Source organism: Ananas comosus, linkage group 17 (assembly GCF_001540865.1).
Source record: "Ananas comosus cultivar F153 linkage group 17, ASM154086v1, whole genome shotgun sequence".
NCBI classification, from domain to species: domain Eukaryota; kingdom Viridiplantae; phylum Streptophyta; class Magnoliopsida; order Poales; family Bromeliaceae; genus Ananas; species Ananas comosus.
Window position 1 is genome coordinate 9,191,931 of NC_033637.1, and position 20,976 is coordinate 9,212,906.

At 42.1% G+C, this 20,976-nt stretch overlaps 1 long non-coding RNA gene across 1 annotated transcript; it reads right to left on the reverse strand.

Moving 5' to 3' along the window:
- Positions 982-17,741, reverse strand: LOC109723428. Its single transcript, XR_002219670.1, has 3 exons — positions 17,429-17,741; positions 11,707-11,708; positions 982-994 (listed from the first exon to the last, which is right to left on the reverse strand). It is a non-coding gene; the product is annotated as an uncharacterized LOC109723428 (long non-coding RNA).

Below are 20,976 nucleotides of genomic sequence, written 5' to 3' on the forward strand. Positions count from 1 at the left end.
ACCGCCTAAGGTTTACTAGGTTTATAAAGACTCAACCCTAAACTCTGATACCAATATGATCTGTCACGTTCGGGCCCCAGCGGAAGCCTACCCGACACGTGCACAGACCCGCCGTGTGCACAAGGTACCCCCGATGTGTACAAGGCGTCTACCACAAAGCATTTAATAGAGGCAGCAAGGAAAATATTCCCAATATGATAATCAGAGCATAAATTCTATACTACATAAGAGTTAACATTCACTATAGGAAAAATAAAAAGTTACTACAATAAGGAACATCTATCACAAGATATACAATAAGTTACAACAAAAGGGGTACATCTCATGAACATAAGGTGGTCTTTATACAAAAATGTTCTATACACCTTTCATGACTAAAACGAAAGAAAGGTGTCCACGTAGACAAATGTCTCCAAAAGGGCTCTAACTAGTCGCAACTCCCTTGTCGCGGTCCCTAGCCTCTCCCACAGTAGAAGGCTCTGGAATAAAAACAACAAACACATGGGGTTGAGAACTATTAAACGATAGTTCCTAGTGGGTAAGCCGCCGAGAAAAGCGAATTACACTACTAGGTCAACTGAGACAAAAATAGTAAGTAACTAAGGATAAGGTATAAATAAAGTAAATGAAGTAGAAATACAAGTACTACACTGCCTCTAAATAACTATGCCAAACAACAAGTATAAGGTTCTACCGCTATCAATATATATGAGTGTGTAATGTCTAATAAGTATGTCCAAGCACTATGAATGCATCAACCCATGATGATGTACAATGTTAAGTTTAATTAATTTTTACCCAATCATCGGGGACTTACACAAGATAACTTCCCGACTTGTCCCATGCCTAATTGCCCCATGGTAGTCAATATTCTCCCTCTAGGAATGAGTCTCGCCCACGACATCTCATTTCAGTGCCCAATCCTGCACAGGCGAGCATGATGTCGCAAAGGCTAACTCCAGAGTGCCAGCTTGTAGGGAGCAACCCTCACAAGCTTGTGCGAATGAGTACAAAGGCAAACAAGCGTGGTGTAACACACTGGACCTTCGTAAATTGCGAAGATCGAGTGTTTGATCTGTGTTTCGAGATTTTTCAGGTATTCTGGAGGGTCGTTGACAGTGCTGTGACCTATGGCTCGTATCCCGAGAATTGAGGTATTTAAAGTAGCGCTAAGGTCACCAAAGTGGTGGACTTAGGCTGCTCTCGGGTTGCTTTCTGCAGGAATGTGTACCGGTACACCTTGATGGTTGTACCGGTACAGAAAGTGTACCGNAGCTACCCAACCGAGTATGCAGCGTATCTCTGTCGAGCTCAATCAGGCTCTAACAAGCCGAAGTCAAGTAGCTAGGGTGAAAACAGGTTTAGAAACTAAATCCACGTGCCCTCGGCACAATCTGAGACTAAAAACAGGAATCTAGCTCCACCGTCCACCCCGACGGCACCCAACAACCCGAAACAGCCTAGATTCTACTAAAAAAATAAGCTCGGCGTTTCAGCACGAGCGTAAATGCATTCTAAACTACCTCGGGTATCCACCGCGCTGAAACAACGGTGATACAATCAAACCATGGTTCCTAGAGCTAAATCAGATAGTAGAATCATATGACGGGTCAAAACGCTAGTTTTCTCCTAAGTCAAGTTTCAAGTCCGACATGTATAATTTATCTAATTACTAAGCATGCTCCAAATTCAGATTTACATGTCATACTCATTGATGAATTTGAGCTACAACAAGATAACAATAGCCGCAATTCATACAAGTCGACTAACATGTACTTAGGAGTAAAAACCGATGATACACCCACCTCAAGTGCGAATCCCCAGCAGCAAAGAGGGTTTCGAATCAAAGCTAATACTGCTTGATCAATCGAACTCCTCAGGAATCAACAGTTGAGCTATCTCCAAGCTCTACACAAGGAAATCCGATAAATCGCACAATTTCAGCATTAAGGTTTAAATTAGCCCAATTGCGATGCTAACCTTACCTTCTAGATGCCAATTCAGTTGAGATGAAGCTCCAATTATAGGGTGCTGTGATGGACTATCCTCCTAGATCCATAAACCCAACACATTCAACTAATCGCATCAATACATTCAACAATAGCATCAAAACTCACAATTTCTGCATTTAAGCTAAATTAAGCCAACTCCAATGTCAAGACCTACCAAAAGATGTCCAAAACAGGTGAAGAGGGCCTCAAATCCAGTACTGGTTGATAGGGAATGTGTCTCAACTCCACAAAGCTCCTGCTTCCAAAGTTCACCCCAAGAAAAGCTCAAAAACTTGCAATTCTGTCCAAAGTAGCAGCAGTAGAGAAAAATATGGGTTCGACTGAGCTAACCTTCACCAAATTCTACAACTCGGGGCTTCATGGATTCCTCTGGAAGTCTAGAATCTAGCAAACTAAGTTTCACCACGATCCGACCTTCCTACGTCGCGTACGAGCCAAAATACTGAAGGTCGTCGTTGAAGAACTGCAGAATCAGCACCTATCAAGCTCGGAGTTGTGGATCTTGAAGCAATTTGAGTAGATTTGAGGGTTGGAAATGCAATTTAAGGGTTTACTATGAAGAATGGACGAAAAGGCTTCACTGGGGTCAAGCTCCCCCTATTTATAGGGTGCTGGAAGGATAAAATAAGCTCCAGGTTCAATAGCTGTTAAATTGGTGTCCCTGCAGAAACGACCATTTCTGGGCGCCCGAAACCTCCAAGCTGCACAAATCTTCCTCCTTGGACTCTCTGCTCACGGTGTGCTGGGCCCGTAAATGGCTCCGGCGGACCTCACCTACTACTCGCCACGTGTCAACACAAACGATATTCACGATGTAAAATTTCCGGACCCACTTCTAGGCACCCGGAACATAGGATCCGAATTGGCTTTCAGTTTCAGTTAAATTCAACACTCAGTTCTGGGTGACCTAAATCGAGTTCTGGGCGCCCGAATCTGGCAAAACTCCAGTTTTGCTTAATTGAGTGCGTCAAGTTCATTTCTGCATCCAATTCGTACAGAAACGACTCCGACTAAGTCCGACACTCTCTAGATGTGTCGACCAGTCACTAATACTGAAGCCAATCCTATCCAAAGCTCAGAAACACTACATCCTCCACCACTACAAAAAGTTTCGTCCTCGAAACTAAAACATACCTCAATCCTGAGCCTCAAAAAGGTAGGGTTAGGACTCTCTCATCACCGTCTCCGGCTCCCAAGTCGCCTCCCGCTCCTCGTGATTACTCCACTGCACCTTTACAAAGGGTATGACCCGGTTTCGCAATTTCCTCGACTCATGAGCTAGAATCCGCACCGGTCGCTCCTCGTATCTCAAGTCCTCGCCAATCTCTAGTGGAGTGAAGTCTATCACGTGGGAGAGGTCGAACACATATCTCCTCAAGGCCGAGACATGAAAAACATCATGAATGCCGGCTAGTCGTGGAGGTAGAGCAATCCTGTAAGCAACTGGTCCGACTCGCTCCAATACCTCAAAAGGGCCTACAAAACGTGGACTGAGCTTTCCTCGTACTCCAAATCGACGAATCCCTCTGGACGGCGAGACTTTAAGAAACACATGATCCCCCACTTGGAACTCAAAGTCTCATCTCCGGGTATCAGTATAGCTCCTCTGCCGACTCTAGGCTGCTAAAATGTGCCGTCGGACCACTTTCACCTTTTCCTCAGCCTCAACTAGAATCTCAGGTCCAAGCGTCTTCCTCTCACCCACATCACTCCAAAACAAAGGGGATCGACACCTGCGTCCATACAACGCTTCAAACGGAGCCATCTGGATGCTCGCTTGATAGCTCTTGTTGTACGCAAACTCAGCCAGTCTCAAATGTCGATACTGTAAGATATGGATCCCGAGGATCTAAAAGGTAAATAATACCTAGAGGGGGGTGAATAGGTGTAAAACGGCAAAAACAAAAACTCTCGATGCAAATAAAAAGATAGCAGAAAATAAAAACAGCACACCAAGATTTTAACGTGGAAAAACTCCAATCCGGAGTGAAAAACCCACGGGACCGATCACGCGAAGAAAATCCACTAAGAAAACTTGAGTACAAGTGATTTTAACCAAAATACATGACTCAATTTACCGAATTCCCATTGTTGATGGTCTTCGCCGGTCCTTGATCGATAGGAATCCTTCGATCGACCTCGCCGCAACTCCTTGCTGCGTCAACGCCTCAACTCCTCGAAGCATCCACCAAATCCTCGGCTTCACGCGAGTCCACGCGCCGAACCTCCTTCCGGAGTTTGTAGAATTGATGATTTATGGTGATTAAGACTTAGAATACCATAAGTAATGAGGGTTCACCTTCTAATCAAACATCTACTTGATTCTCGAAGAAGATATCGAGTTAAATCGAAGAATCAAGTCGATCGTTGATTATATGAAACTTGTTATTAAAATAGAATCATAAGAATGTGAAAACAAGTTTCTAGGGTTTTAGATCAGTAGAAATTCAAAGCCTTAACCCATATGACAACCCCCATGGCTTATTTATAGGTTTAGAAGACTTAGAAGTAGACTAGGATTGCAAAAAGTCTATTTTAAAAACTGGTGTCGTCCTCAGGGACCGGTCCTCTCGAGGAGACCGGTCTCTCGAGCGAGAGACCGGTCCCTTGCTGCGTGACAGAAAACACAACGTTCGGGAACCGGTCTCTCATGCCAGAGACCGGTCCCTCGCTGCATGACAGAAAATCCCATATTCGGGAACCGGTCTCCCTTTCCAGAGACCGGTTGCCTCAACATCCCACGCAATGAGGACCTTCGAGGACCGGTCTTTCAACTCTGGGACCGGTCCCAGAACACAGAAAAGTTCAGTTTAAACTTCATAATGCAATCTAAGTCTTCTGAACTTATTGTAATTAAATAAATTCACCACAAATGATCTATTCTATATACCTGAGGTGTCGAGCTTCTCCAAATGAGTCTTTGCTCTTCAAATTGAATATTCTCTTCAAACTATCGTGATCAACTCTTCAAGAATCCATTCGACTTTACGAAATCCGCCAACCTAGAAAATCCTTAACAGTCTCCCCCTTTGGCGATTTCGTGACGAAACATATTACAATGCTCGTACACAACTCAGAAACAATAAAAAGAAGATCATCGCAATCACCAAACGATAATCTCCTGCATGATCGATCCAATAAAAGAAAAATTACACTTTTCTCACATTCCTAATACAAACTCTATGACTTAAACATGGAGTCTTGAAGTTTTGAACATTCCTGCAAAAACATTCTTAAAACACAATCAAGATTCAAGAATACTTATCATATAAAAAAAAAATCAAACAGAAATGTCATAGTCAAACAGAAACGTTATAGTCAGTCATGTCAAAGCACCAAACAAAGTATCAAGTATCAAGACGCATCAACAGTCATAGTTCATCTATCAACAGTCACAGAGCATCTAAGCAGACATCTAATAACTAAACAAACATCAAAAGTGAGAGCAACATCATCATCGTCATGAGCATGAGCATCATCGTCATGAACATCATCATCATGTATCATGTCATGAACATCTCCCCCTTTTTGTCAGAAAGCGCCAAAATGACAAAAGGAGAAACCCCGCACCACTCAGTCGGAGTCGTCACCCTGCGGAGGAAGATCTGAGCTACAATAACCCAATTTATCAAAGATCGCTTTCATTAAACGTTTAATCTTGCTCACATCCTTCCTTATCTGAGCCTGATCCGTAGATAGTTTCTGAAGCTCTTCAGATAATCGCTGTTGCTCACGATACACAGATGAAACCGAGACATCCTTCTCAGAAATATCCATAGAAGGACGTGAAGAAGCAGGAGCAGCAGGAGGTGGAGCAGCAGTAGGTGAAGCAGTTCGCTGAGACGGAGTTCTAAGCTGCGCAGAGGACTTCACAAACGTGCTTTCATTAATCCGTCCTAAGCTATGCTCATAGGAAGAACAACTCGTATTCACACCGTGATATCTAAGAATCCGCATAATGATCATCGGATACGGCAATCTTTCATTCTGCCCGGAAGTCTTGATGTCCTTTGCCATCCGCTGCCCAATCAAAAATGGAATGTTCATGTTGATGTTCCTGGCTTGTACAATATTCGGGTGCCCCAATAAGTACATATAGAGTACACGATCCCATCTCAATATCTTAGTGTTAGCTAATGGCAAGATGTTATAGCATACCACGAAGTTTAGAAATCTATATTCCATCTTGAGATCCTTAGAAAGAACCATAAGTGCATTTGATTCAGTACCTGGCATACATATCACGTCCAAAATCTTTTGCCAATCTCTAAATTGATCAAAACCGGCCTGAAGATACTCAACCCCATCTGTCCGAGCCGTCATTTCTAGCACTGTAGCAATAGAATCAGGTGTGATCGTCAGCTCCACACCATGTACTGAAGTAATAAACTGATAAGGGCCTCCATCAGAGTCACTCAAATGACCTGCCCTCATGAAAAATTCTCTAATCAGCTCCAAACAAAAACCTGTTTGCTCCGAAAAATCGCAAATCTGATGTAGATTTTCTTTTTCAAACAGATCTTGAAATCCCGGCACACACTCAATGATACTAGCAACTCCAACATCTCGCTCACCAATACAGTGCTTTAATGAGTACATTGACCTACGACCGGAAGAAACATCCTGGACACTGAGACGAGGAGGCTCAGAACTCGGCTCTCTGATCTCAAAACCTCCAGACTTCCTCCGACCAGCATATTCAGTCGCCTTTTCTTTTCCCTTGTCCAGTGCTTTTCCTTTTCCTTTATCAACTGCCTTTCTTTTGCCCTTTCCTTTTCTTTTGTCCTTATCCTTAGTTAGAACCTCTGGAGTAAATGCCTCCCAATCTGGCTCGTCCTCCTCAGATTCTTTGCCCGGAGCATATTCGCGACCTTCATCTTCCGGTTGTTGCTCAACCGGTCGCTTAGCCGAGGAACGTTGACGTTTGCTTCTGCGACCACCCCCGGCCATAAGAACCATAAGAACAAGTAGCCACGAGTACATTTTCGAAGAAACCCCTGTTAAACACAATGATTTATACATATGGAATATAAGAACAATTGATTTTTGATTCCAAAAACTTGAGCAAATTGATATGTAATATGCTAGATAATCCTAGGGCCATGATATCATGAAAATTATGGACAAATTATGCAACCAAAATCAGTAAAAATCACATCGTTTTCGAAAATATTGAAAAATAAGGTTTTGATGATGAAAACTTAGTAAAATCAACCAAACAATTGTATCAAAATATGGAATAATGCATGAAAATCCTGACTAACATGTCTAGAGGTAAGATCAGGGCCAAAAATGAAGAGATTTAACAACAGTATGAGATCAAAACCCCAAAAACCAAAAATAAAGCACAAATTCGGATTATAAGGCAACATCGAAATAAAATCCGAGAATCATACCAAAATCAAGTGTAAATTGATGAAGAGAGGAACCAAAAGCACCCTGAGGATATTAAAAGCTCTAGAGAGAAGTTGGAAAGAATTTGGTAAAGTAAAACGAAACAGACCGCAAAAACCCTTATAATGGTTCGGGCGAAGGGACCGGTCTCTCCAAGTCTGGGACCGGTCCCAGAGCCTAAACCTAAAAATGTAACTTTCGTCCAAAATTTTGAGAAATTTTATATAATATTCTCAACATATCCAATATCAAAAATACACAATTTCCATCCCCAAAGACTTCCAATAAAATTTCATAAATAAATTTTAAAAAATTAATCTCAAAGATATTCAATTTGTTAAACATTATTGATCCGAAAATCAAATAAAATTCTTGATAAGTATCAAATAAAATTCCACACATCATGCAAGATCTAAGGATTAATTGTATCATTTTATCATCATATTTGTTAAGAAATTGAATAAATAAATCACATAATCATGAAATTAAAAGAATATTCTCAATTTGAGTTATGCACATAATTCGAGATAGGAGTGGCTCTTTGAGCATCTTTTAACAAACCACCTTATATCGCCTAGGAGATGTATTAAACATAGTATTAGAATTTTACCATCTCCACAACATCTCATATTTATTTATTCTTTATTGGCTGTTAACTCATAGAGATATATTGATCATCATGTGGTAGCTGCACACACTGACCGGACAACCGGGGTGGTAGCTCTTTCCTTCATGTGGTGGTAGTTTTCACACTCCCAGCAGGGATGTAACTCTTTCCATATCTTTTGAATTTAAGATATTTCCATAACCATAGTCCGAAAGACTCCCCCTAAATTAGTGCAACCCTCAAATCAAAAATATTATTGCAATTTCAAAAATAGAGAAAGAGTTATTCATCTCACACCTAATAATCAAATAAACAATTGCAACGTTCAAAGTTCGAAACATGAGGTGTTGAATTTAATTCAAAATACTAAACAGAATTTCAACGATTTGATCGTTCAAAAATTATGACAATAGAGAATAACAATGACAGTGATCAATCAAAACATAATATGAAACAATTAAAGTCATATGATAGAGCTAACAAAAACCAATTTATCTCCCAAAAACAGCGACAACATTCATGAAATTCAATCATCTCTCAAGAATAATCAGGAAAAACCAAACAAAAATATGCACAGAAACAAAATGCAACATGCACATGATCTATGCCCCAATAGAATGTATCTAGTTTGAAGGATTCATACCAATAGCCTTTCTTAAATGTAGAAAACGTTTTTGATCCAAAGGCTTAGTTAAAATATCCGCAAGTTGATTTTCAGTTGAAACATATTCAAGTTGAAGAATAGTTGATTCAACCAATTCTCTTAAAAGGTGATATCTTAGTTCAATATGCTTTGTTCGTGAATGTAAAACATGGTTTTTTGAAATATTTATGGCACTCGTGTTGTCGCATAGAATTGTAAAAGTGGTGGAGGAGATCCGATAATCACTCAATAAGCTTTTCATCCATAGTAATTGTGTAGAGCAACTACCGGCCGCAATGTATTCCGCCTCAGCAGTGGAGAGTGCAATACAATTTTGTTTTTTACTATGCCACGCAACAAGACAATGTCCAAGGTAAAAACAAGCTCCACTAGTGCTTTTCCGATCATCTGCAGAACCAGCCCAGTCAGCATCCGAGTATCCGATTAAGTCCAAAGATGTCCCTATAGGATACCATAGACCATAAGCGGTTGTACATTTAACATATCGTATGATTCTCTTAACCGCTTTCAAATGAACTTCTTTTGGATTAGCTTGATAGCGAGCACAAATTCCCACACTAAAAGCAATATCCGGTCTACTCGCGGTCAAATACAGTAAACTGCCGATTATGCTCCTGTACTGTTTCTCATCCACACTTTGTCCTTCAACATTCACTCCAAGTCCTTTATTACTTGTTCCCATCGGTGTATCAAAGTTCTTTGCTCCATCCAAACCAAATTTTTTAACCAATTCCTTTGCATACTTGGTTTGAGACAAATGAATTCCTTCATTTGATTGTTTAACTTGAAGACTAAGGAAATATGAGAGCTCACCCATCATAGACATCTCGAACTCACTAGTCATCAACTTAGCAAATTCAGTGGCAACTGTATCTTTAGTTGCCCCGAAGACAATGTCATCCACATAGATTTGTGCGACAACAAAATCATTTTTATTGTGTTTTACAAAAAAAGTTCTATCCGCTTCCCCTCAGTTGTATCTCTTTTCTAAAAGATATTTTGTTAATCGTTCATACCATGCTCGCGATGCTTGTTCGAGTCCATAAAGTGCTTTCTTAAGACGAAAAATATGATTTGGAAATTTAGAATCTACAAAACCTTTTGGTTGTTCCACATAAACTTCCTCTTTTAGAAAACCATTCAGAAATGCACTTTTTACATCCATTTGATAAAGAGTAATTTTCAAATGACAAGCTATCGCGAACAAAATACGAATAGATTCGAGACGGGCAACCGGGGCGAAGGTTTCATCAAAATCAATCCCTTCAATTTGTGAATAACCTTGAGCAACAAGTCTAGCTTTGTTTCGAACAATTGTACCATCCTTATTTTTCTTATTTTTAAAAATCTATTTAGTACCAATAACATTTTGTTGCTCAGGGCGTGGCACTAATTCCCATACATCATTGCGGATGAATTGCCCAAGTTTTTCTTGCATGACATTTATCCAATATTCACCCAGAAGAGCTTCGTCAATATTCTTTGGCTCAATTAGAGAAACATAATATGCAAATTCACATTGAAGTTGACTTCTAGTTCGCACACCAACACTTGGATCTCCAATAACATTCGATAACGGATGATCTCTTGACTCTAACAGGAGTGCAGTCTCAGATGATGTATTAGGTATTTCAGATGAGATACTTTGAGGCTCAGATGACTCATTTGATGCAATATTTTCAGAAGATGCAATGGAATTATCAAAAGCAGAAACATCATCATTCACAGGCAATACAAATGGAGAGTCATTATCATCATCATTCACCAAAGAATTAGAAGAACCATTCACAGAAGAACTTGCAGACGAAACTTCATCTACTTTTATATTGATAGATTCTATCACCGTCTTAGATCGTAAATTGTACGCACGATAAGCACAACTTGTAGTAGAATAACCAAGAAAGATCCCCTCGTCACTTCGAGAGTCAAATTTTTCAAGATTTTCACGATCCTGAAGGATAAAACATTTACTCCCTAAGACACGAAAGTATTTAATATTAGGTTTCCTACCAAGCCAAAGTTCATACGGAGTATTCAAGGTACCCGGACGCACATAAATCCGATTGATAACATAGACGGTCGTGTTAACTGTTTCGGCCCAAAAATGTAAAGCAATTTTCTTACTATGAAGCATAACACGTGCCATTTCTTGTACAACCCGATTTTTGTGTTCTACACTCCATTTTGTTCGGGTGTATAAGGAGCCGAGAATTCATGTTTTATACCATTTGAAACACAAAAATCAACAAATTTTGAATTTATGAATTCTCCCCCTTGATCACTTCGAATACGTACAATTTTATTGTTACGCTCATTCATAAGACGAAGACAAATTTCAAAAAAAGAATTGAAAGTATCAGTTTTTTCATGTAAGAAGGCACTCCATACAAATCAAGTAAAATCATCAACAATAAGCAGGATATAACGTTTTCCACGCAAACTTTGAATCCTAGATGGTCCCATCAAATCCATGTGAAGTAACTCTAACAGTTTAGATGTCCCTAAGTGATTCAAATTCTTATGTACGGATCTAGTTTGTTTCCCCAATTGACAACCCCCACACACAGTGTTCTCTTTGAAGTCTATTTTAGGTACACCTCTAACAACCTCCTTCTTGGTTATCTTAGATAGTTCCTTAAAGTTCATGTGACCTAGTCGTTCATGCCATAAAGTTTCGGTCTCTAATGTCGCCAGGTTACAATGCTCAGTTGAAGAACTAGGAACTACATAACAGTTATTCTCAGATCTTACACCTTTTAAGAAAATAGAATCATCACGAGTCACATTGCATTCTTTGTCAGAAAATTTCACAGATTACCCATCATCACACAATTAGCTTATGCTTACGAGATTTGACTTAAGCCCCTCAACATAAAAGACATCATTCAATGTAGGGCCATCTGAGATAGTGACAGTTCCTTTTCCAATAATTTTTGATGACCGACCATCTCCAAAAACAACAAGTCCACCAGAGATTTTATTTAAAGAAGTAAATCAATTTTTATCACCGGTCATATGACGTGAACAACCACTATCCAGATACCAAGAAGAGTTGTCGTGAGCATGAAGCGAAGTGTGAATCACAAGACAAGGAAAAAGTTCACCTTTGCGCACCCAAACCTTACGTGTTTTGGGTTGCGTTGGCCAACTTGATTGAGAAACATTTTGCTTGTTGACGATTTGAGCAATTTTCTTCTTAGGATCATCTTCTTCCGTTTCCAAGTTTGCTTTGCATTTGTCTTTGGATCTTCCTTCTTTGGTTTCCATGTTTGTTTGTTCTTAGGATCATCCTTCTTTGGAGTCCAAGTTGACTTTCCTTTTGATTTAGGATCATTCTTCATGGGCATTAATGATGTTCTTTGATTCAAGGGTGTTGTAAAGCTCTTACCCTTTTGTTTGCAAAATTTCTTTATATGTCCTAAAACACCACAAAGATGACAAGTTTTGTTAGCCAAAGTGTTTTTAGGAGGGACGAACTTACCATAAAGCTTAGGAGCTGCTTTTGTCGAATGTTCGTCATCTTTCTTCATTGCTTGATCAATATACGTCCGTTCGTATCCAAGTCCAAGTTTATTTGTTTGACCAAGTCCAAGCATCTTATCAAGTTTGCTAGAGCCAGACGAGAATTGGTTCAAATTCGATTTAAGTTGAATAATCGTCTTGGTGAATTGATGATTTATGGTGATTAAGATTTAGAATACCATAAGCAATGACGGTTCACCTTCTAATCAAACATCTACTTGATTCTTAATGAAGATATCGAGTTAAATCGAAGAATCAAGTCGAGCGTTGATTATATGAAACTTGTTATAAGAATAGAATCATAAGAATGTGAAAACAAGTTTCTAGGATTTTAAATCAGTAGAAATTCAAAGCCTTAACCCATATGACAACTCCTATGGCTTATTTATAGGTTTAGAAGACTTAGAAGTAGACTAGGATTGCAAAAAATCTGTTTTAAAAACTGGTGTCGTCCTCAGAAACCGGTCCTCTCGAGGAGACCGGTCTTTGGGAGACCGGTCCCTCGAGTGAGAGACCGGTCCCTCGCTGCGTGACAGAAAACACAACGTTCGGGAGCCGGTCTCTCATGCTGGAGACCGGTCGCTCGCTGCGTGACAGAAAATCCCATGTTCGGGAACTGGTCTCCCTTTCCAGAGACCGGTTGCCTCAACATCCCATGCAGTGAGGACCCTCGGGGACCGATCTCTCAACTTTGTGACCGGTCCCAAAACACTGAAAAGTTCAGATTATATGTTTTAAAGCAATCTAAGTCTTCTGAGCTTATTGTAATTAAATAAATTCACCACAAATGATCTATTCTATATACCTGAGGTGTCGAGCTTCTCCAAATGAGTCTTTGCTCTTCAAATTGAATCTTGTCTTCAAACTATCGCGATCAACTCTTCAAGACTCCATTCGACTTTACGAAATCCGCCAACCTAGAAAATCCTTAACAAATACCACCCTAGCCTCCTCCAAAGTCCAGGACATATGCCCTCAGCATGTCCTCCAGAGTCTGAATGGTCCGCTCTGACTGACCATCCGTCTGTGACGCCGTGCTAAACTGCAACTGAGTACCCAAGGCAGTCTGAAGACTCCTCCAAAAGTGCTAGACGAACCTCGCGTCTCGATCTGATACTATCGTAGTGGGTACGCCATGCAACCTCACTATCTCATCAAGATATAGCTGAGTGAGCCTCTCCCTGGACTAGGTGGTCTGAACTGGTAGGAAGTGAGCAAACTTATTCAGTCTATCCACTATTACCCAAATAGCATCGAAACCACCCTGGGCTCTAGGCAACCCTACGACAAAGTCCATTGTGATCTGCTCCCATTTCCACTCGGGCACTGGCAGACTCTGAAGCTTGCCAGCAGGTACCTGATGCTCGGCCTTTACCTGTTGGCAAGTGAGACACTGAGCCATAAATCTGTCAATGTCCCTCTTCATTCCATTCCACAAAAACTGGGCCTTTAAGTCCTTATATATCTTGGTTCCACCGTGGTGAACCGTATAAAGTGAACAGTGAGCCTTTCTCAAAATGTCCTCTTGGATCTCTGAATCCATAGGTACACACAGTCGATCCCTGTACCGCAGTACTCCCGAACTGTCCACAACAAAGCCCTCAATCTGTCCCCCTCTCAAGCTGCTCTCGAATCCTCGACAAGTGCGGGTCTTCACTCTGTTTTTCTCGGATCTTATCCAACAGAGTGGGCTGCAAGACCATAGACATCAGTCTCGCAGTAGATCCAGGGGACACTATCTCGAGCCTCAGCCGCTGCAGCACCTCGAGTAACGGCCTCTGCTGAGTGATCAACATGCTTAAACTCTGCACTGTCTTCTTGCTCAACGCATCTGCCACCACATTTGCCTTGCCGGGATGATACTGAATACTATTGTCATAGTCCTTCAGTAACTACAACCACCGGCGTTGCCTCAGATTCAACTCCCTCTAGGTGAACAAATACTTGAGACTTTTATGATCAGTGAAAACCTTGTAGTACGCCATACAAGTAATGCCGCCACAACTTTAAAGCAAAGACTACCGCGACAAGCTCTAAGTCATGCGTAGGGTAATTCTTCTAGTAATCTTTTAACTGCCGTGAAGCATAAGCAATTACCCTACCATGCTGCATCAACACACAGCCCAGCCCGCTGTGTAATGCATCACTGTAGATCACAAATCCTTCCCCCATCGCAGGAAGGGCAAGGATATGAGCTGACGTCAACCTCTGTCTCAACTCATCAAAACTCCTCTGACAGTCCTCACTCCAAATGAACTTAATTTCTTTACGAGTCAGTCGAGTGAGTGGTATGGAAAGCTTCGCAAAGCCTTCCACAAACCGACGGTAATAACCAGCAAGTCCAAGGAAACACCTCACCTCTGTCACCGTCGTCGGTCTGGGCCAATCCCGAATAGCATCGATTTCCTTCAGGTCCACTGCTACTCCCTCTGCAGAAATCACGTGGCCCAAGAAAGCAACCTCCCGCAACTAGAACTCACACTTCTTCAACTTGACATACAACTTCTTCTCTCGCAGAAGTTGTAGCACAGTCCTCAAGTGCTCCTCATGCTCGGCATCGCTCCGGGAGTATATCAAAATATTGTCGATGAAGACTACCACAAATCTATCCAAGAACGGCTTGAACACCCTGTTCATCAAATCCATGAATGCGGCAGGGGCATTCGTCAATCCAAACGGCATCACCGTAAACTCATAATGCCCGTACCGAGTCCGAAAAGCCGTCTTGGGAACATCCTCGGCCCTCANTTCTTGTATCCAACCAATCATTTGGATCTCAACTTGTTAGATCCACACACCGTAGATTGGATCACAATCATTTGGATCCAACTTGATCATTTGGACCTTCACCTATAGATCCGTTTCTACTATTCTTGGATCGTTCACATAGATCCAATTCACTACACCTGTATCTTGGATCTCACAACCTTGGATCCAACTACTCATATCACCATATCGGTGATCTAACTCGATCCAGCTGTCATATCCCAACCGATACTTGGGAGCTGGACACCATTCACCTAAGGCCTTAGGGTCCTGAATACTACAGGGACCATGTCCGATCCCGCAAGCACGCTGCTAAAGCGGCGGCTCGAACCATGGCACCCATCTAACCCCCGCTAGTGTACCTCTAGTGGCGGGCCCCGAACTTGGTAACACGACCGCAAACACGCTGCTAAAGCGGCGGTCTCACCAATTCGGTAAACTCCTAGTCTGGCGGTCTCATCTGACTTAGGTACGACCCATTCATGCTACGCCCACGGAGGTCCACTGACTCAGACTGTACTAGCAACAACCCACACCACGCTGGGCAAGCGGCGGTCTGCCATACAGTACAGAGCTCGAGTGCGACCCATACACGTTGCGCTAGCGGTGGCTACCAGTTCAGAACACTGAGCTCGGCATAAGTCGCACACGCTGCTAAAGCGGCGATCCTCCGACTCAGTCTCTCTCACGCCATCCGACAACTCGTCGGTCACGCGCCTGATAGGCGTCTACTAACTGAGCTTCGGCTCAGCCCACCAATCGATACTATCCCATCTCCTTGGGAATACTCGGTCTCTATCTCCGAACTCGATTCCATTATCTTTGGAATCTTCGATCACCAACCACAACACTAGGATTCCATTATCTTTGGAATCTCATTTCAATACTCGATTTCATCGGTTCATCTTTGTTCGTTAGATTATCATTAGATGATCCTTTTCGTATTTTCTATGTATAGCGTATAGCACTCCGTATTGTACATAAAGTTAACTTATATATATCGATAGCATATAACAACTTGCTTGTACAACGTCCCGGATGCGTCTGGATAGCCAGCTCGAAAAGGGAACCCACCGGCATGGGTGACCCTTGGTACCTCAACCAAGAGTGGGGTGCAACAAAACCCCAAAAGTCCAACAAGCACACGCCGCGCCGCCGCGCTCCGCTCCCGCATCGAGTCATCTATCGCGGGGTGGTGTCTCTGGCTCCATCATCATGGAACTCTGTCAGATCGAATCCCCAGATCTTCTGTTCTTTTCTTTTACATAGTTTGAGACCACATTATCATTCTAACATTAAACCTTCATTTTTACATTTGACTTTGACACTACATATTGCACTAACACTTTACTTAAGAACATTATCGTTCATCAAATACATAAACTATGAAGGAATACGTTAGAACTAACTATAAGCAAGGACCAACCTTGTATAGATATAACAAACCTAACGCTGCGGAACCTGCATGACCCCTCTGAGACAGGCGCATGTTTCCTTAGGGGCCAGGCAAGCCGCCAGACAACAGCCGCGGCGCCGGGCCAGGTTTATCCGCCAACCAGCGCCCCGCACTGTTAACACTAGGTTAGATGCCACTCGATCTACCTGACAACTTAGTTGTCCAGTCATCTCTACTCATCCTAGAGTTATCATCTGGTTTATATACATATACCATGCATCATGCTTTCTACTTAGCAATTACTCTTTGCATCATTACTAACATGCATCCCTTACTTAGCATCCTCATCATGCATTATTATTAATATGCATTTACTTCATATCATGCATTACTTAGCATTACATTATTATCATGCATTATTAGCATTATGTAACTTGCTCACCATGCATTTCTACTAAGCATTTTCATCTATGCATTATCATTATCATGCATTACTTTACATTAGCTAGCATTATCTAATGCCATAATCATTATGCTCCACTATGCATTGTTATTAATATGCATTTGCTCTAAGCATTACCATTTATCATGCTTTCTACTTAGCATCTACTTTATGCATCTTTATTAACATGCATCCTTGCTCTTGTCTACATGCACATGCATCAACATGAGATTACATTGCTAAGACATAAAGGGCGACCTAGTCGCTTCGGTAAGCACAGCCCACCTTTAACTCGCGTTCCGATTGCTCGTCGACACTTGCAATCGGCCTCCCGCGGCACTCGGCACCCGGCACGGCCCGATACTGCAACTGCGCCTCAACCGTTCTCCGCTTCGCACCCCCGAAAATTATAGGTCTTCGGTTATGTGCCACGATGCCTCAAATCCATTTCCATGATTTTACAACGTCGCCTCGGCCCTTTCGGCGAACCCGAAGCCTAAACGTCCGTTTCTTTAATAACTTTATAACGGCTCGTCGGATTACCGAACCGTCTTCGCCAACGCGTTTCGTTACCTAGCAATTAGGTTTACGAAAGGTCAAATGAGATCAAACCCTTATACTTTACAAAACCCCAATTTGGAGCTCTAATATGCTACTATTGCAAGAATAGCCATATTAGCCTTTAATTCAAGCAAATAGCTTCTACTTAGCATCTAGGGAGTCCTCTAAATCCATTTCTAGGATATATATATTATTCCCTAGCAATCCACCATTAGAGGTTCATGAAGCTTACCTCAAACACAAGCTTCCACTTAGACCAAGGAAGGAGAAGATAAAGATGAAGCTTCAACTCCAAGCTACTTCAATTTTCTTCAAGCTTGCCTCAATTTTCTTCTCCAATTCTCTCTTTGGTAGAGAGATCTCTCTCTTTGGTTGTGTGCACGAGGGAAAGAGAGAAAAGGCTAAATCCTTCATATATATATATACATATAGGAAACTTGGCCTCTAAGTTATCCAAAAACACTATTCACTCCAGGCAGTTCCAAATCTGATATCTTTCGCCGGAGCCCTCTGAATATCCGTTTGAGCTCAAATTTGACAGTCATGTTCGGTTTAATATACTGAACAAGAATATATTTTAAGTTTTCAGTTTTGACTCCGTTTGGTCACTGAAAACTGTGCCGAACTGCAATCTTTATCAGATAGCTTTCGGATTTTATTTCTCACTCTACGGGTGTCAGAAAAATATGAAACCTTAAATCTAGCATCATAAAAATATTTCTGACATCCCCGCCAATTTTCATAATTTTCTGAGACTGTGCATTTTTTGCTAATTATCTGTCCCATTTCCAACAGAAAATTCTAAATCTTCTGTTTTCGCTCCGATTTCAGCACAGGTCATTCCCAACCTATATTTCACTTCTCTAAATCCAATAAAAATAGTATCTCATACTATTTTTATTTATTTTCACTTTTATATTTAAAATCCGGTATGTTACATTCCGCCGCAACCTCACCGGAGCCATTTAAATGTACACCGTAACTTCATAGTTTTAGCAGTCCGGTACCTTACAGTGCCTGTGACAATGACCCTAACTTTAGACCATGCAACAATGCAAATACTCGGCTAACGAAAGAATGCGAGGCACCAATATCAAAAAGAGTACGAGTACGAATGCCGGAAATCAAAATGATACCTGCCACCACTCGGTCGGCTGCTGAAGAATCCTCCACCTGAGCTGCGTAAACTCTGCCACTCGGAGCCTGCTGTTGCCGCTCAGTCTGACGCGGCACAGACGATATGTCCTCCTGGCGGAAACTCGGTGCTGCTCTAAAAGACTACTGGGATGCTGGCTGCGCTGATGTCATGGATGGTGCTGGTGATGCTGCACGAGGACAAGCTGACCTCATATGCCCGGGCTGACCGCAAGTGTAGCAACGGCCCTCTCTCTGCTCGCACTGTCGGGGCCAGTGTGGTCCCCCGCAGATCACACACTGCGGTGTCCTCGGTGTCTGTCCCTGCTGACGGGATCCCCTGGAACGCTGACGCCTCGAAGACCCACGACCCTGAGAGCGTGATCGTGGAGGCCTCGGCGGACACCTGCTACTCGACTGTCCAGCATCATCTGAAAAGGGGCGCTTCCTATCCTGATTCTGCCCCACAGCCTGAGTCCTCTTCCGAATGGAGGCATCACCCCTCTCTACCCAAAGAGCCTGCTCCATCGACGCGTCCAAGGTCCTCAACCTCTGCGCCTGCACCAATCGAAAGATCTCGGGTCTCAATCCTTGCTTGAACAGATAAACTCAATGCGCCTCGTCTCGAGCCACAAACGGAACACAGTTCAGGAGTCGAGTAAACTCTCGGGATTTCGTAAAGTCGAATGGAGTCTTGAAGAGTTGAGCGCGGAAGTTTGTGAAGAGCAAAGACTCATTTGAAAAGCTCGGCACCTCAGGTATGAAGAATAGATCATTTGTGGTGAATTTATTTAATTACAATAAGTTCGGAAGACTTAGATTGCTTTAAAACATATAATCTGAACTTTTCAGTGTTCTGGGACCGGTCACAGAGTTGAGAGACCGGTCCCCGAGGGTCCTCACTGCGTGGGATGTTGAGGCAACCGATCTCTGGAAAGGGAGACCGGTTCTCGAACATGGGATTTTCTGTCACGCAGCGATCGACCGGTCTCCGGCATGAGAGACCGGCTCCCGAACGTTGTGTTTTCTGTCACGCAGCGAGGGACCGGTCTCTCACTCGAGGGACCGGTCTCCTAAAGACCGGTCTCCTCGAGAGGACCGGTCTCTGAGGACGACACCAATTTTTAAAATAGATTTTTTGCAATGCTAGTCTACTTCTAAGTCTTCTAAACCTATAAGTAAGCCATGGGGGTCATCATATGGGTTAAGGCTTTGAATTTCTACTGTTCTAAAACCCTAGAAACTTGTTTTCACATTTTTATGATTTTATTCATATAACAAGTTTCATATAATCAACGATCAACTTGATTCTTCGATTTTAACTCGAGATATTCTTCGAGTATCAAGTAGATGTTTGATTAGAAGGTGAACCCTCATTGCTTATGGTATTCTAAGTCTTAATCACCACAAATCATCAATTCTACAAACTCTAGAAGGAGGTTCGGCGCGTGGACTAGCGTGAAGCCGAGGATTCGGTGGACGCTTCGAGGAGTTGAGCCGTTGACGCGGCAAGAAGTTGCGGCGAGGTCGATTGGAGGATTCCTATCGATCGAGGACCGGCGAAGACCATCAACAACGGGAATTCGGTAAATTGAGTCATGTATTTTGGTTAAAATCACTTGTACTCAAGTTTTCTTAGTGAATTTTCTTCGCGTGATCGGTCACGTGGGTTTTTCACTCCGGATTGGAGTTTTCCCACGTTAAAATCTCGGTGTGCTGTTTTTTATTTTCCGCTATCTCTTTTATTTGCATCGAGAGTTTTTGTTTTTGCCGTTTTACACCTATTCACCCCCCTCTAGGTGTTATTTACCTTTTAGATCCTCGAGATCCATATCTTACAAGTGGTATTAGAGCGGGTATAGGTTGTAAATCATGGCCGAGGGCGGTAACATCAATCGACCCCCTCTCTTCGATGGCACTAATTATGCTTATTGGAAAGTCCGTATGAGGGCGTTTCTTATTGCCATCGATGAGCGGGTATGGCAAGCCATTGAATTCGGGTGGAAACATCCCGCCGACGTTGTCGAAAATGTTACCGGTCCGAAACCTAGAAATAAGTGGACGAAAGAGGAAAACGAACTATCTTCGTTCAACGGAAAGGGTATCAATTCTTTATTTAATGCTTTAAATCAAACTGAATTTTTTCGTGTCTCGGCGTGTGAAACTACCAGAGAAATTTGGGAGACTTTACAAGTTACACATGAGGGTACAAGCTTGGTAAAGATTCAAAAATTACAAATGCTTACAAGTAGATTTGACTCTATTCGTATGAAAGAACATGAATCTTTTACCGAGTATTATACTCGTTTGCAAGACATTATAAACACGTGTGCTAACTTAGGCGAGAAGATTCCGGACTCTAAAATTGTGAGAAAAATTTTGAGAACCCTTCACAAACGATTTCGTCCAAAGGTTGCGGCTATTGAAACGGTAAAATATCCGAATGAACTTAAGGTAGAAGAATTAGTAGGTGCACTT